The sequence below is a fragment of the Podarcis melisellensis genome, assembly GCF_964234715.1.
Source record: "Podarcis melisellensis genome assembly, chromosome: 3".
NCBI lineage: Eukaryota > Metazoa > Chordata > Lepidosauria > Squamata > Lacertidae > Podarcis > Podarcis melisellensis.
The window spans coordinates 56,025,544-56,042,307 of NC_138530.1; the positions used below are offsets into that span (position 1 = coordinate 56,025,544).

General features: G+C 39.0%; 1 protein-coding gene across 3 annotated transcripts in view; it reads right to left on the minus strand.

The window, feature by feature from the left end:
• ESR1 (estrogen receptor 1) overlaps positions 1–16,764 on the minus strand; it is a 195,081-nt gene that overhangs the window by 152,411 nt on the left and 25,906 nt on the right. The window contains exon 2 of one of the 3 annotated variants that reach the window (XM_081905167.1): positions 7,833–7,898. The exons of the other annotated variants lie outside the window; for them this stretch is intronic. The gene's annotated coding sequence lies outside the window, so the exon portion shown is untranslated. The remainder of the gene's footprint in view (positions 1–7,832; positions 7,899–16,764) is intronic. 3 annotated transcript variants of the gene reach the window in all.

A 16,764-nucleotide genomic window follows, 5' to 3' on the forward strand; every position in this document is an offset into this window, starting at 1 on the left:
ATAACGGTTGGAGGGTATGGCATTGACATCACAGGACTGAGGCTCATACTCCAACTGTCAGACGTCTAGCCCTATTCTTATTCTTCCCTTGCCTGTTCACCCGCTCATGTCTAGCTTATTAAGAGTGACAAAAGCAAGGGAACAGATTAATAGTCTCCACTTGCATAGCTTTCTCCTTCTGCCCAGAAGCAGAGGGCTGGTGACTGGCTATTTATGAGAGTGGCAAGGGGAAGAGGCCCCTATCAGGGAGGGGAACCAGCCCAGGAGGTGCCAGGAATTCTCAAGCCTATATTATGCAGTTAAATGGAAGTTAAATTCTATTAAAAATTTTATTGCTACCTAAACAACACAGCTACCATTAGAAGAAAGAAAGCTGCTATTACCTCTTTGTTTCTTTGTTAATTATATCCTCCAAAATAGAACATAAGCTCACTGTTTTTTGTATTAATCCATCCATCCATTTTATTTATTTATTTATTTATTTATTTATTTATTTATTTCATTATTTTTTTTAAAGCATTTATAAGCTCCATTTAAAGAGACACCCCTCCCATGGTAGATCACAATATCAACTTATGTAGCAGATCTGATCTAAGAAGGAAAACTGTGTCAAAACCTGTCATATTTGGCGAAGGGCGTTGCTTGGTTGATACAGTGGTGCCCCGCAAGATGAATGCCTCGCAAAACGAAAAACGCGCAAGACGAAAGGGTTTTTCGGTTTTTGCGTCGCTTCGCAAGACAAATTTCCCTATGGGCTTGCTTCGCAAGACGTTTTCGTCTTTTTTCCTAAAGCCGCTTGAAAATTTTCTAAAATTTTCTCTTATGTCTGTCTAGTCATGGATCTACTGAGCTGAAAGTGACAAGCTACTGAAAAATCATTTTGTCAGACCTCTTGTTCAACACAATATCATTAGTAGTGACTGACTAACTCGTCAGTGTAGGAGTTAACCATCGTGTTCATAACCAACAAGTTACTCAGACTGAGGTGCCAAGCTAGAGTAAACAGATGAGACTTCGTTGGCTATTTGTAGCCAGAGCCAACAACTTTAGGAATATAAGGGATGCTATTGGTTATTCATATTACCTCATCTTATTGTGAGCTCAACTGGGATAGTTCCCTCCCAGTAAGCCAGGAGCAATGCAGCCCCACCAGCCACTACTGCTTCCTCCTATAATAATTTTCTTCTCTTACACTCATCTATTCTATTTCCAATTTATTTGTTGATGATAATGATGATAGCTATTCATCTTTTATCTTTTCTGGCCCTTTTACCTCAGAGGAGGAATGTACTGTAATGCCTACTCTACTGAACTCATTTGTAAACTGACCACCTTTGCCCATCACACATAGCGTGGGGGGCAGGCAAGTTAGGAAGCGCTGGAGAGGCTGTGGCACTGAGCTCTACCAGAACGTGGCCCAAGGCCTAGCGATGGGTCTGAGCCCACTGTTTGAGAAACACTGGTACAGATTGAGTCTCGTATGTTCAGATGATTCCACCCATTTGTTTCATATAGATGTTAAACATCATGAGGGGGAAAGATGGGACCCAGAAATAGAATCTTCAAGGGGTTAGTCTCCAATTAAAAGTGAACCACTACAAAGCAGTGCCACCAATCACAACTCAGAAAGCCTGCCCAACATGATCAGCAGTATCAAAGGCCACTAAGAAGTCTAAGAAAATTAACAAGGCCACACTCTCCCTGCCTTTCCCTCAATACATGCCATTCTGCTGGTTGTTCAAGGCAGTTTCAGTTCCAAAACCTACTCCAAATTAAAAAGAATCTAGAAATCAGCTTTGTCCAAAAGTATATAGAGTTGCCCAACAACCACCCTTCAGCAACTACTATCAAGGAAGGTTAGATACCGGTCTATTGCTAACCTCTTCTGGATCCAGGTTAGGTTTTTCATCAGAGGCCAAATCACTGTCTCCATTAAAAGAAACTGGTCCCACTCTCATTTCCTGGATCCAACCAGACAATCACTTTGTTAGAATTTGATGAACAATGATGGACAAGGTCAAGCATACAAACCTGGACCTCAGCAACTGAAAGTTGCCCCTACAAATTAGACTTTAAAAACCACAGAATTGCAACAACATAAAAAGTAAACTCAAGACCATCTCGGAGCAAGGTAAACAGGCAAGGCAACATACATGTCAACAGTTCATAGTCTCAGCCACAGCTACAATTGTGATATTCTGTTACTATGTTATGTGAGCAAATTCAAAATTTTGCATTCCAGTTCTTACTTCCAGCAATTGATTCCTATTAAGTGGTAATTACCATGAGAGTTAGCATAACTCTCGTCTAAATGTCTCATCATTATCCAAACTTCTGCAACTTTATTTCCAGCATACTGTAGCACCGTTATTTCATTCGTCCTCAAAAACCCATGAGAGAAGCCAGTACTGTACCCCAGATTCTGGGAAAATGGATTGAGAAAGAAATAGACTTCCAACTGGACCTGACTTAAGACAACGTACCAGATGTAGTAAAGAAATAAACTAAATAGACTGACACAAAGACTTGGGGCAGAATGATAGAGATAGAGAAAGGTGATAGCGTCAGCCATCATTGCCTGTGGCATAACTTGTACCTTTTTCTAACTCTCTTTAATCTCTGGCCAAATCTATAAAACTACTCCAGAAGGAATTCAAAGGCGGTAATACATATTTGTTGTGGGCTTCCATTGCCTTAGCTTCAGTGAGTCATGCAAGGAAACTAGAACAGTTTTGCAACATTTTTAGATTTGTTTGTTAACATAAAGTGAAAAAAGGCAATATATAATCATAAAGGTGCTGCTGATATATATAGGCAATTATTACAACGATACTTGCTTCCCACTGCGGGAGGCAGTGGAAGACAGGAGTGCCTGGCGTGCTCTGGTCCATGGGGTCACAACTAAACGACTAAACAACAACAACTTGCTTCCCACAAGCAATTCCCTGCTTAAAAACCATATTTACAAGAACAGAGACTGCTCCACATTAGGTGCTTTTCACTCACTTTTTACATGGCATCCACACAATGTCATCATGCAGTCATTGTCATCTTGGTTTTTTCCTTGTGGTTCTTTTAAAAAAAATTCCCCCTCAGGTGGCAGAAGTCTGACTTTGGTACTCTGGGGCAGGTACCATTTTTAAGACAACCTCCTTTTTAATGAAGTGATCTTTTAGTTATTGCTAAAATGCTTTTCCAGCTATTTACATTTTAATGAAAGGAAGGTATAGTGCTATAACACAACCATGCTGGCTATAAGTCAAGACCATCTTGGCTGTGAGTCCTTGAAGAGCTGTTACCTGCCTGGCAGTCCTTTTTTCACCTGGCCTGGGGGGGTGTTTACAGAACAGACCCTTGGGCTGGGGTATTGTTTAGAGGGTTTCGCTGAGGGTGGGTTGTTGCTGTTATTGATATTAACTTTTTGTATCTTTATTTTATATCTTATTATGATTTATGTGGAAATTGTTCCATTTGTTTACTTTTGATGTTTTATTGATGGTTTATGACTATTTTTGTTGTTTGTAATCGTGGTTTTTTTTACATGTCGTCAGCCTCCTTGAACATGGTTTTAACCATGGAAAGGTGGCATACAAATATATGTTTGCATGCATGCATGCATGCATGCATGCTATAACATAATTTTTACAGAAAATAGAAATCTTTTTAACCATCATTATCCATGCTGCTAAAATGGTGGTAACTGGAAAGTTAATTTTCTTTTAAAATGAGCATTCTAGCACTATAGCACCATAATACAGAAAGTAACATTAAAGTATGGTGGTGTTGGTAGTGCCATAACTCTATTTCAGCAAAGTATTTTAGCAATGCTTAAGATGTGGTCACAAAATGTGGGTCATAAAAGAGCTATAGTCAAAGTGTACTGTCCAAAGTATACTGGACAGTGTTGTGAGCCACTCATCTGAAGCAGTCAGTGAGTGTGCCTTCTCTTCAGCACTAAAGCTAAGCTCTCCTGGGGCTCTATGCTTTTTTAAGGGGAAAAGAAGCTTTTCTTCTGGAGCAATTTACTCAGGTCTGAAGCAAGGCTCTTCTTTCTCCTTTATTATATAGAATCTGTATAGCTTTTCATAACCAGACATAGATTGAAGCTAGTGTTACTGTACAGTTAAGTGAGGAAATGAACTCATTTATCCACCAAAAATAAATTGCACACAAATTCCACAGACAAAAACGGATATGATTCCTTTTACAGTGCGCCTTACTTAGTTTCATGTGCAACCACACTGGCAACTACACCACTAAGCATTTTTCCTAGCATCTCCATTTACAACGCTGAGGTATCACTGACAGCTGGCAGCTATGCTACTAAGTCTTCAACTTTTACTCTCACTTATAACATACTTCAGTAACAGGTTTCATCTGAAGATTTACACATTCCCTCATTATCTTCCTGCTTTCTAGATGATTTACGATTCTGTCAGAATGTAGCGGTTTTGTTACAGATCCCTAGGAACCTATTATTTCCCTTCAAAGTTTTATTAGTCTTACTCAGTGTTCTTCTGCTTTTCATCCCAGCAAAATCTATTTTAAATTAAGCTAACAAGACAATGAGTTAAATGATTCTCATGCAGACAACTGTGCTCAATGTGCAGTTGTTTGAAAATCAACTCCCCAACCCAAGTCGGGGGTGGAGCTGAAAGCATGGTCCTCCTTCAATCCATGCCCTACATGTGAGTGATGCATCAGGTTGCCCTGGTGTTATTGAAGAACATTTGAGCTAGGGAGGCTCCTCCCATCTACCTGAGCTTCAGGCTGTTCTGTAAGGCCCTCTGTTTGAAGATTTTTGGCTACTTAGTTGGACAGTATTGTGGAACCCTACTTGTTAACTTTGTATTATTGTTAATTTACTGGGTGACTTTGTAGTTGTTTTTATGTTGTATACTGCTGTCAGCACTGGAAAAGGCAAGTGATAGAAAGAGGAAGGTAAATTGCTTGTTTGGAACTTGCATGGTACTTCAACATAGAATTAGTTTTAGTAAGATTAAAAATTTAAAGTTTATATCTGCTTTTTTCAGCAATCACGTCTGATTATTTTCTATATGAATATGTTCTTTCTTCTTTCAAAGCACACAAATATGAAACTATAAAGGCCTCTTTGTCTTTACTTGAGAATAAAAAAAGGCTCAAAAGCATAACTAACTTCATGCATGAATTTCACTCAGATTGAATAATGAAAATAATTATCTGTTTCAGAACAGATTCAGTTTTTGGTTTTTGCAAGTTACATGCCTGCTGGGTCTGGGTTACAGGCACTGCATGGGGGAATAGTTAAAATCAAGCTATTCTTACAGCACATATCTTGCTACCTGACTGCCTTTCATCACTTCAGAGGGAGCTAGAAAGTGGATTAAAAAGTCAGAGGCTTTATTGATCGAACTTATTAACATTTAAAAAAAAACCCCTCCTATTTGTATTCTAGGATATCAATATTATGGTTCTGACACATTACTGCTAACTCTGTTCCTTCTGCCTACGGATTTGCAAACTGTAAGTTCTTAGTCTTATGACCACCTTTCATGCACTGGTATGACTTTGAAAGTCTGCTAATGAAGAAAGTGTCACTCCTTCTCTTCTCATTATTTTTTCACTTATTTTGTTCTTATTTTATTATATGAGGGGACAGCCAAACAGTTCTCCACCAAAAGAGAACAGAGCTGGGTTTGGAATTTGGTTGGTATTTGGGCAGAGTCATCCATCTAGTAATCTCCTATGCTGGGCAGCCTATGAAGATGGTTCAAAAACTGTGGTTAGTGCGCAATGCTGAAATGAACTTTAAGACTGGGAAAATGAGAAACTGAGAGAAACTGAAATCGATAGTCACCCATTCCCTACTCCTGTCCTAGCTCAACTATACTGGCTACCAATTTGAAGTCTAGCACTCCTCAACACAGCATTTCAATGAGAACAAAACATCTTCCAAAAGCTATTTTAAAAATTCCTTGGTTATAAAAAATATCGAAATATCTGGGAATATGGTTACCAGCAGACTTAGTCAAGTTCATTTAAAAAAAAATCACAATAAGCTATACGCTAAAACAAAATGTGATTTGGGGTTCTGGAGATCATTTCCAGTATCATGGATGCACATACTGGATATTAGGTTGTTTTGCACAATGCTCTAGATGCTACGTTTAGGTAGAATAATGAAAATATTTTAAAACTTGAGATTATAATATTCTATATTATACTGTATCAAAGTTTGTTATTCTCTATCTAATTTTTCATGAAGCTCTGTCTCTGTGTTCTGCTTGACATTTCTAAAGGCATTGACAGGGGAGTGGTTCTTGGTGCATAATGCACTAAATCCTCTGACCACTGAGAAGCTCCCCCTGTCCCCACCCAATCCCCAGATAGGCTGCTCTGATTTCCCATGGCTGCTATTTACATATTTTAACATATGCGCATTAACTGCATCCATACAATTAACATTACGTTTAGTTTGTACACTATACTTAGCCAGATGTATCAATGGTCTAACTCGGTACAAGGCAACTTCTTAGGTTCTTCTGAAGTTGTGATCCTGTATTGATGCACGGATTGTACACACACACACACACACACACACACACACACACACCACTTTAATTGTAATCACTTCTGGTAGAACTGCAATTCCCAGGGAGGAGGGAATTACTACAGTTTAAATCTGTAAGATAATTATGGTCTATGGGTTTAAACTATAGTGCTATTTTTAATAAAAGAAACAGGTCAACTGAAAAACAATATTTTATGTGTTACTTTAAATACACAATGATTCAGTTAATTACTAGTAACATCTGCTAAATGTTATGTGATTAAGATGGCATTGACCTTAAATTATTAAATTGCCACATAGTTCTTTTTTAAAAAATCACTCTCTTTATATGGCTAAAACTGGACCATATCTTATTACTATCTAAGAGTAGAAATCTGTGTAACTTGGAAAGCTTTCTGTTTTCACACAGAGATGCCAATCCAATATCACAGTTTCTGTCCTATTACGGGGGGGGGGGGGGGAGTTAACTACCACATATTACTCAGGGAAACAAACATAGCACTTCACAAAGGCTCGTTCTTAATACACTGGGGTATTTGTCACTAAAATATTTATAGAATATTTTAGTAAAAGACAACACCTCTAATCTGAAGATGTAGCCCTAATTCCAGATATGTTGTATACATTCACTGTTTCCTGTACAGTATGCACATTTTATGTTCATCCTGGATACAAATGAATCCCATGAACATAAAAGTTATGTCATCCCAAATCCTGCTGGATTCATTTTCATTTTACTTATTTAATATTTTCTTAAGTGTGCTAACTATTTAATTCAGGTTAAAATCTTGAAACCACTTAAGATTAATAGTACTGCAATCCATGATAACAGCTTAAAAACTGCTGTTTTATGTGCAATTTGTCATGGCTAGAACATGTGACTTTTTAAATAATACTTTCGTTCCTTGCTCCTGAATGGGTCAGAGAGAAAACTGGGGAGAGACCTGGCACACAAATCCTCACTGAATAGTAACTGTTGAATTACTGGACCAGTTTTAGAAAAATAAGGATGAAATCTGCATTTATGTGCAAGTTATTCAGCTTCTGACAGGCATTCCTTCAATTTGGTTGCTCTTTTGAAGGATCAGTCACACTGCAATATACCGAAGACACACCATAAATAAAAGTGACGTTATGAAAACACAGTTTGAAGAAACTTTTTAATTACTCCCCTGGGCACCATGAGTTGTGTTTAACATGCTGAAAATAAAAACAGCAGTAAACAAAAGTGATTCTGAGGAAGAGCAGAACGTGAAAAAGCTGAGTTATTTTGACTTACTTTTATTTCAGAAAGAAGTTTCCATTGCTTCTGTTGTTCTGTTATTGGCTGACAGGGTCACGGGACCTTGTGAACTAAAATAGAAAAGCCTCAGCAGAGGGAGACTGAAGCAGCAGAATGCCGAGGAGAGAAATGAACTTTAAAACATATAATACACATGAGCTACATTGGCCTGTAAAGTCTGTAGAGAAAAGTTCAGTTTTCTTCCACTGAAGTAAGGGCATCCAGTGTTAAAACCTCTCAACCATTGAACTTGGGAAATTTGTTTTTAAAAGTCCTGTTAAATTTGAGTTAAGGTTTCCCCCCCCCCCTCTCCTCTGCAAATTGTTGTTTGTGTATTAGGAACTTTTACAAGGCCTACTGGGCCAAATTGGGGCTCCAAAACAAGAATAGCCTAGAAGCAAACTCATTTCAGAAATATGTAAGTCGGACATGACTAAACAACTAAACAACAACAAATGCTTCACCGTTTCCAAGAGTACATGTTGCAATCCCACTTGCAGCGACCCCTTTCCCAGGAGCTAGTCCTAGTCTAGGAAGGTGGACAAATGAGACAAGAACAATGTTCTGGGATTTGAAATTGGGCACAATTCCAGATATTCCAGATATATGTAGGATTTGGTTTAGGCATTGGGTATGTATCCCTCCCAGCATCCTGGTGGAAGGCTGAGGCATGAAAGGTTGATCATGGGATTAATGGGTCCATCACAAGATGCAGGTCTACATGGATGGCCCTCCCATACCGCTGAAGGAAGAATTCCACCCCAGTGCCTACGTCAGCTAAAGTTGTGACCATTGCTATGTGGAGGGCAAAGCCAGCAAACAGGGCGTATCTATTTGCAGGCAAATTCCGTCCCAGCTCTGGATACGGCAACCATTAAAGAACCAGAGCAAGGCCATTCATCACATAACTTAGAAGAAGAAACGGTCCCAAAGGGTGAAAGGGAGGGAGGGATGGGGAGATGTGCTCTTTGGCTGACCGCAGTCCCAAAGTCAGGGCAGCCAGTCTTTTAAATCCAGAGGGTGGACTGTGGTGGAGCCTGCTCCACACTGGTTCACTCCTGAGCCCTGCCCCACCATGGACTGGCATGATTGGCTGGAATTCAAAACTGGGACTGGCAGGAACTCCTGCCCTACTCCAAGGCCAGCACGGGGATTTCCCAACTGCCAGTTGTCCAGCCCAGCATTGCTCCCAGGGGTTAGGTCGCAACAGGTCACAACTGCCACCTACCCCAGGACTGGGTAAGCAGCCATTATTAAAACTTTGCTTTGACAATTTTATGTCAATCATTAGGTCCTTCATTGAAAAAAATATTTATTTCTTGGTTAAAAGCTTTCATGCCTCAGTCAATGGGTTTTTTTACTAAATGACAAGACAGCTGTATCTTTGTCTACTCTTTTAATAGTTAATTGTTTTATATTGAGATCATTTACAAAGCTATTGCACATGCCTGCCTTGCCTTTGTATTATTTAATTCAAAGGATTGCTGCAGATTAAAACATGAGAACAGACATGAGGTAAAACTGAAAGAATCCCAACCTACTCTGACATTCAATCAAGTTAAATTCAGGTAGCTACCAAGTTAGAGACACCATTAATTTCAAGGTTATTTCTGAATCATAGAACTCAGAAAAATCATCTTCTTCCCAGTGAACTTTTGGAGATTCTGCAAAATATATTAACATCATGAAGGTAGATTAATGCACTTTTCTCAAGAAAAGGTTTGGGCATCCTAATTTATATTTTACCCCAGTGATTATTCAAGTTTCTTCTGAACAAACCTACTGCATCCTCACATTTATGAAACATAATTAAAGGGGTTTTTTAATGTCCTTTGATACAAGTCAAATGGCAAGCTAACACCATAACAGAAGTTTTTGGAAGGATGTTCATAATCTCAACCTGTATCACGTTGAGCTTATTTTTGTGATCCATAGATCCTGTAAAAATGGTGTGCCCAGTACCATCAATAATTGCCTTTCACTCTCTTAAATGCAGTCCAAAACATACTTATTAGTAAGTCCCATTGGACACAGTGCAAAGGAGTTTCAGGAGTTTCAGTTTCAGGAGGATAGCACTCAGTGGGATATATGCAGAGGGAAGGATATGCTCTTCTGCAATGGAGCTTTCCATTTGATTTCATAACCGATGAATAGAATTAAAATATGCAAAATTACTCCAGGTGCCTTTACCACTCAGGCACTATGTTGCATGAATTCAAGACAGATTATTATGTTACTGCAGTAACATGAGGGCTGCCAGTCCCATGCCACTCTCAGAGAATAATCATTTCACCCATACCTCACGACATTAAAAAGGTTGTGTGAACTGGCCTTAGTGTTATTCTCACTGAAGCATCTATTTGGCCCCATTTTCTGCTTGTACCAGCCAAAAATGCTTTGGCATTTCCTCCTTGTGATATGCAATGTTACTTGTCTGCCAAGGAACCATTCACAATAGGATCTTGTCACACTTAAGCTAGATAACTGGCCACACTCAATTCAAAAGGAAACTTTCTTCAAATTCATTAAAGACATTACTTTTATTTTCATTTAGGATGAGAATAGGGAATTCTAAATCTATCCCCAAACAGTAGAACAAGATTGACTAGCTGTTCCATGTTCACTTACCACACATACATATTGAAACATATCAGCTCTCTTTAATGATAGGATATAATTATTTCCACATTGTTGTGAATAGCAAATCCCTATTACTGAGTATTTTTGTTTAAAAGGCAGTAAAATTTTCTGCTGATCATTCTTTAATTTTTACTATATGACAGTAGCCAAGAGCAATATCCTCAACCTATTAGATACTATCAATAGCAATGGATTCAAAGACAAGTGTGTTGTGAAACAGAATGGGCATTAAATACAGATCTGGAGAGTTATCTAGTTTAATTTTGCATATTAGTTATCTGAACATTGATCTACACTATACAGTCGTACCTCAGAAGTTGAATAGAATTTGTTGCAGAAGTCCGTTTGACTTCCAAAATGTTCAGAAACCAAGGTGCGGCTTCCGATCGGTTTTCGATTGCGCAGGCACGGCGGAAACAATAGTGAAAGCTGTGCCAGACATTCGGCTTCCAAAAAATTGTTCAAAAACCAGAACACTCACTTCTGGTTTTTGATCGTTTGGGAGCCGGAACATTTGATTCCCAAGGCGTTCAGGAGCCAAGGTACAACTGTAGATACAATGGGCACAATTCAGCCAAAGTTTAAGAAGGTAGGGCTACTCTCAATATTCACAAGTAGTGGATATGCAATGGTGGGGTGGGGTAGGTTGGGAGAATTACCCTCGTCTGTAGCCTCCCTCAAGGATATTTCAGAATCAGAGGGTGCTGGCCGGCTGACTCTGGTCAGGTGGTGGTGTTGCTAAATGAGAGGTCTGCCAACCATTAACATTAACATCCACCATTCATTTGACAGTGGCTGGGGGGCCAATTTGGCATGTACAACTGAAACATGGGTAGATGGCCTGAGCAAAACCAGCTGTGTCCACTTGGGTACTTGATGCAGCACTAGCCAAGTTCAGAGGGACAGAGTGAGGGGGTGGGTTGTCATCCGTAAAGAAATCATACTGAGATTGGGTTTGAAGGATTTTTGTGGTGTTGGGCCAAAGAGACAGAACAGGGATGCTATTAGTGTACAATTACCTTACTGTGATACAGTCTCTCTAACCAAGCTGGTGGAATTAAGTCTCAAATGTAGTTTTAGAGAACCCCTTCACCACAAGCTATGTCAGCCTCTTTTATAAACTGTTTCATTGCTATGCAGGATGGAGGATGTGATCACGGTTCCTCATTCTCACCTTTACTTTATTTATTATGATTTCCCACACTTTCTATTTTTGTTGCAAATGTATGTTTTAAAAGGATATTAAAAGCCATACGGGATCAGACCAAAGGCTTATCTGACCCAGCATCTTGTTATTCAAATGGCGAACCAAGGCATGAAATAGAGATCCATTTTGGCTGAGCAGTGGCAGGCCAGAATAATAGTCTTATTCGATGTAAATCAATACTTGTCTGAGAGAAGACTTATTTATATTTGCCCCTGTAAGAAGAGGTCATAATTATTTTACTTGCAAATTTTGGGCTTTGTTGAATGATAGCTTGATTCTATATGCAGTCATGGAGAAATTCTTAAGTAAGATTTCACCCTAATTTACCCACCTTATACATGTATAACATAGCACAAAAAAGAACATTTAATTAAGTATAAAGTACATCTGCAGCTCTCATAATTAAAGCTTTGCTAGGGCAAAACTTTCAAGAGAAAGCATGTACAACAAAATCTCCTTGATTTTATCTCTCCTTTGCTGGCAACAATAATCTTTCTGCAGTTAAATGCTTTTAAGTTGTGAAGCTTGAGCGACTGTATACACTAAGAGGTCTACTTGCTAACAGCAGTTTTCTGTACAAAAAAAACCACCAAAACACTATTCAATTGCTTAATCCATGGCTATTTTTCCACGCAAAATTTCTTAGAGTTGAAATGATGAGTCTGAAAAGTCACTATTTCAGTCTCATGCAATTTTCACAGGTGAGCTGGAACTTTTGAGTTAAATACCACCCATAACAGTTTAATGGAATAATTTCTGAAGACTGTATAAGAAAGCTGCAGTAAAAAACCCAGCCTCCTGATGCACGTCTTTTGAAATTCCACAGTGTTTTTCATTGCTTGCTATTTTATTTTCAATCGGGGCTGGGAAAGGCAACTTTTACTCTCAATCCTACCTTCTAGAGGTCCTTTCCCTAGAAATCTGCTCCTTCTTCCCATCTCTGAGTTTGCATGTGACTGTGCTTAGACATGTACTGTATTTTGGCTCTTCCCTAACTTAGCCTTTCACTAAGTTCATACCAGCTGTATGTTACTGAGGCCAAGTTTACAATGCGAGGCCAGAGAGCAAGATCAGACTAGAGTGCTGAGCATGTATTTCCTCCAAAACTCCATACTATCGCCTCCTCTTCGTTTGCTTGTTGAGTTTATGTTATATGTATGCTAGTTTGGTCATGGTTAGAATTATTAACTAATTAACCAAAACTGAAGAAACGTGTGTCTGTATATGTGTGTATCTCATATTTTCTACATCGCCATGTTATAAGTGCATATTCTGAGCTATTGCAGTATTACATGTGTACATTTTGATCATATATTCAGTAAAAAAACACACCATTTTATGACGTGCCATTTCCAAAAATCCACAAGACTAGAACATTTGTACGTGAAACACCCGTCTACCAAGGAGGCTTGCTAAGACACGTCCCCTGTCAACTTACTAGATAGCCATAGGTAGGTGACTGCCTCAAAGCCTTAGCCACCATCCATTTGCATTATGGAGATAGTAGTGGCCTGCTGTGCAACAGGGTTGCAAGCAATTGCTGAGATTATGGGAAGCACTTCCCATAATGTGCTTTAAGCACTCTCTGTATTATAAATAAAAATAATAAATGAAGGGCTATATGAATACGATGTACTATCATCAGTATCACATAGGCTTAGTTCAATGGTGTTTTAAGTATGACAGAACACCATGGAAGCAGCTTTTATGTTGGTTACAGTGTTGCTTTTTAAAAGTTTGCAATCATGTAGGCAGAACCAATTACCTGCGTATTTATTATGAAATCATCACTGGGATGGAATCATGATTTTGTGGTAAGGATCAAAAAAGGGTACCTAGAACTACACCTCTTTATGATCATAATAGTTTTTAGCATTCATATAGTGCTTTTTTAAAAATTCAGTGCTTCACACACATTATACTGGGCAACAGCTGAAACGGAAATGATATGGAATAATTTCTCTCTTGATTTAATTTCTCCAATAGTAAGTTCAAGACCATGTGTGGTCGTCATCATCTGCATCTTTCTTTTTTAAAAAATTGGTGCATTCTCCCTCCAATATCAGTTACATTTGCAAAAATCATTCTGATGTATTTTATTATCGTGTGTGTTGACTCTGGGGGGAGGTCATGGTGCAATACCAAAAGAGAATTCCTTTTCAGTGATGTTCCCCATACTCTAGAACTCCATCACTCTAGAATATCCACATGAGACCTTGGAGGTCAGTTAAAAGTTGGCATCAATGATCTGAGAATGCCTGTGCAAAAAGATAGGTTATTGAAACAAGGCACCATGCGTGCCTGTCACATTGCACAGGGAAGTTCATTCCACAAAGTGCATGCTACCATGCTCTTGCTGGATGGATTTCTGCAGATCATAACACTGTCAGCAAAGCATCATCTGATGACTGTAGTGATCTCACAGGTCTATTTGGGAAGAGACACATTTTCTTGGTTGTCTGCTTTTCAAATATGTAGTTTTAGGGATATGGACTGGGATGGTTTGTGGCAGCAACAGCATCTCTAGTGAAAGGAAGGGAAGAGTTGGCCAAGGGAAAGAGGCAAACAAGGTAATAAATGAACTGGTTGTTGCCTTTGTACTTTCACATGACATTCCAGGCTCAAGCTCAACACTGCCAGAAAGATATTGACATGCTGGATGAAGTTCAAAAACAATAAACACAAAAACAACAAGTGAGTTGACCTATGGAATAAGAGTAAAAGGAGCCCCAGAAGTCTGATTAAGAGGTGACTAATAGTCAACTCACAATCTACAAATCACAAAAACGAAGACAGTTGCAAAGAATAAGATGAGTTAGTCAATGTTAAAATGAATCAGTCAATGTTATCTAGGAACAATAGTATGATAATATACTGGGTATAAAAGAAAGTTTCCAGTTGCTTAAGACCTTTGATAAGGCAATGGACAAAAAAGTGTTGAATAGTTTGTTTAAATGTTAGGGTTCATTATTGTTATTGTTCATTATTGTGTGTACCACTTTAAAAGCCAGGAGGCATATCCTGACCTAGTTTTTACAGCTGTGTAGCAGGTGCTGATAAGTCACTGTAATTAGCTGATAAAGGTAAAGGGACCCCTGACCATTAGGTCCAGTCCCACACTACTCTGGGGTTGTGGTGCTCATCTCGCTTTATTGGCCGAGGGAGCCAGCGTACAGCTTCCAGGTCATGTGGCCAACATGACTAAGCGGCTTCTGGCAAACCAGAGCAGCACACGGATATTGAATGGTGTCTTTAAATTTGAAGGTTCATTATTGTTCCACAAGATGTGTATTTCTTTAAGGGCCAGAGCAAATAATGTGACCTAGTTTTACAGCTGTGAAGAAGTATAGTAGGTGCTGTTAAGTTGTGGTATAGTATATAAGCTGTTGGGTATAGTATATAAAGAGCAGCACCTAGCTCTCTCAGTACCCTGTTGGATGGGTTGGTGGTTAGGTCATTGGTGGTTATTGATATATTATAATTAATGTAAAATGAGTTTTTGTTTTTGTTATTAAAACCTAGCAAAAGTTACTTCTGCATTCCTTGTAATGTGTGGTCTCCCCAGCACGCCTTCTGCAGCACAACTAATCTGCAAAACAACCAACAACGGAAATGCCGTTTACCTTCCCGCCAGAGCGGTACCTATTTATCTACTTGCACTTTCGAGCTGCTAGGTTGGCAGGAGAAGGGACCAAGCAATGGGAGCTGATAAGTTGCTGTAATTAGCTGTGTCAGCAATTGTGAATGGTATATAATGTGCTGTATGTACCTTACTCTGCCTCCCTGGTGAATGGATGGGTGATGATTATAAACACTATGTAAGATGTATGCTAGAGGAGTTTTGTTATTAAACCATGCAAATATATTTTTGCGTCTCTTCAGTGTTTCCATCTGTGTGGTCTACTCTGCACGCACTCTGTGGCATGTTTCAAATGCCCAATAAAAAGAACTAAATATTAAGTTGGAAAAGCAATCCACCATTTACCTGGAAATGAACTGTGTAATTTCATAGTTGTTGGTCCATCTGATTCTATTTACCATGCAACATTGATTTTTTTCTTTTAAAATTGTACCCTTCAGGCTTTTGTGTTACCAGTACCAGTCAAAACTGAATTAGGTCTTCAGCCCTGAATCAGTTAGGGTGAAGAAACTGATGAACACTGACTGAAGTCAAAGGCACTTATTCAGTTTCAATTCAATGACTCTAGCCTCATTATGTTGTAGCTTAGATGGTGTAAAATTGTTTCTGTTCTGCATCATCTGCCCCATAAGGATATAGTTCTGGGAACTGCTAGTTCTGTTTGCACAAAACCCAATGCTTATTAGTGTTCCAACACTGGGTTTCACTGTAGGAAACTAAGTATTTTATTAAAGGGATATTCCTCAGTGGTGTTTTGTGCAATGTGTGGGTCTGTTCCTGATGAAGGGCTGCATAAGATCTGCTGATCAGAAACAAGTCTTTTCCAAGAGTCTGGGCAGAGTCCTTCAACCACTAGCACATCTACTCCTGGATAAGCCCACGAGGCCTGTCTTTTTAGAAGACTAGTTAGAGTGCTAATTCACAAATAATTTCTTAATGCTCTTTGTAACCACAAAATTCCACATCTGCAAAGCACATCATAAGAATATTTTGGAATAGTTTGTCCTTGCTTCCAGAAAGGAATGCGATGGTGTAAAGTCACTTAAATCACATTTTCCTTCATTATGGATTCATCTCACATGGCAGAGGGTTATTAATAAACATCTCAGTATAGCTTTAGGATTGAATCCAACCATCTAAATATGAAAGGTACATTGCTGAAGAGAGAAATTAGGCTGTACCTGAACCAGCTGCACTAGTACCTTCATTGGTGGTATATATCTCTAATAAGAGTTCCTCCTGTCTAGGTTGTTATTAAGAGACTACTGGTTTAAAATACGAGTACATGCCTTATCTGGAGCCAAACCAGCAATCCATCTACAGTCCAGTACTGGGAGTGTGGTGGGAAAATAACTTTCCTGGATCTCAAGGTCCCTTAGATGACCTTTAGGAGACAAATTAGTGCTCACTTGCATTCAGATCACATGCTCTGCCACTGAGTT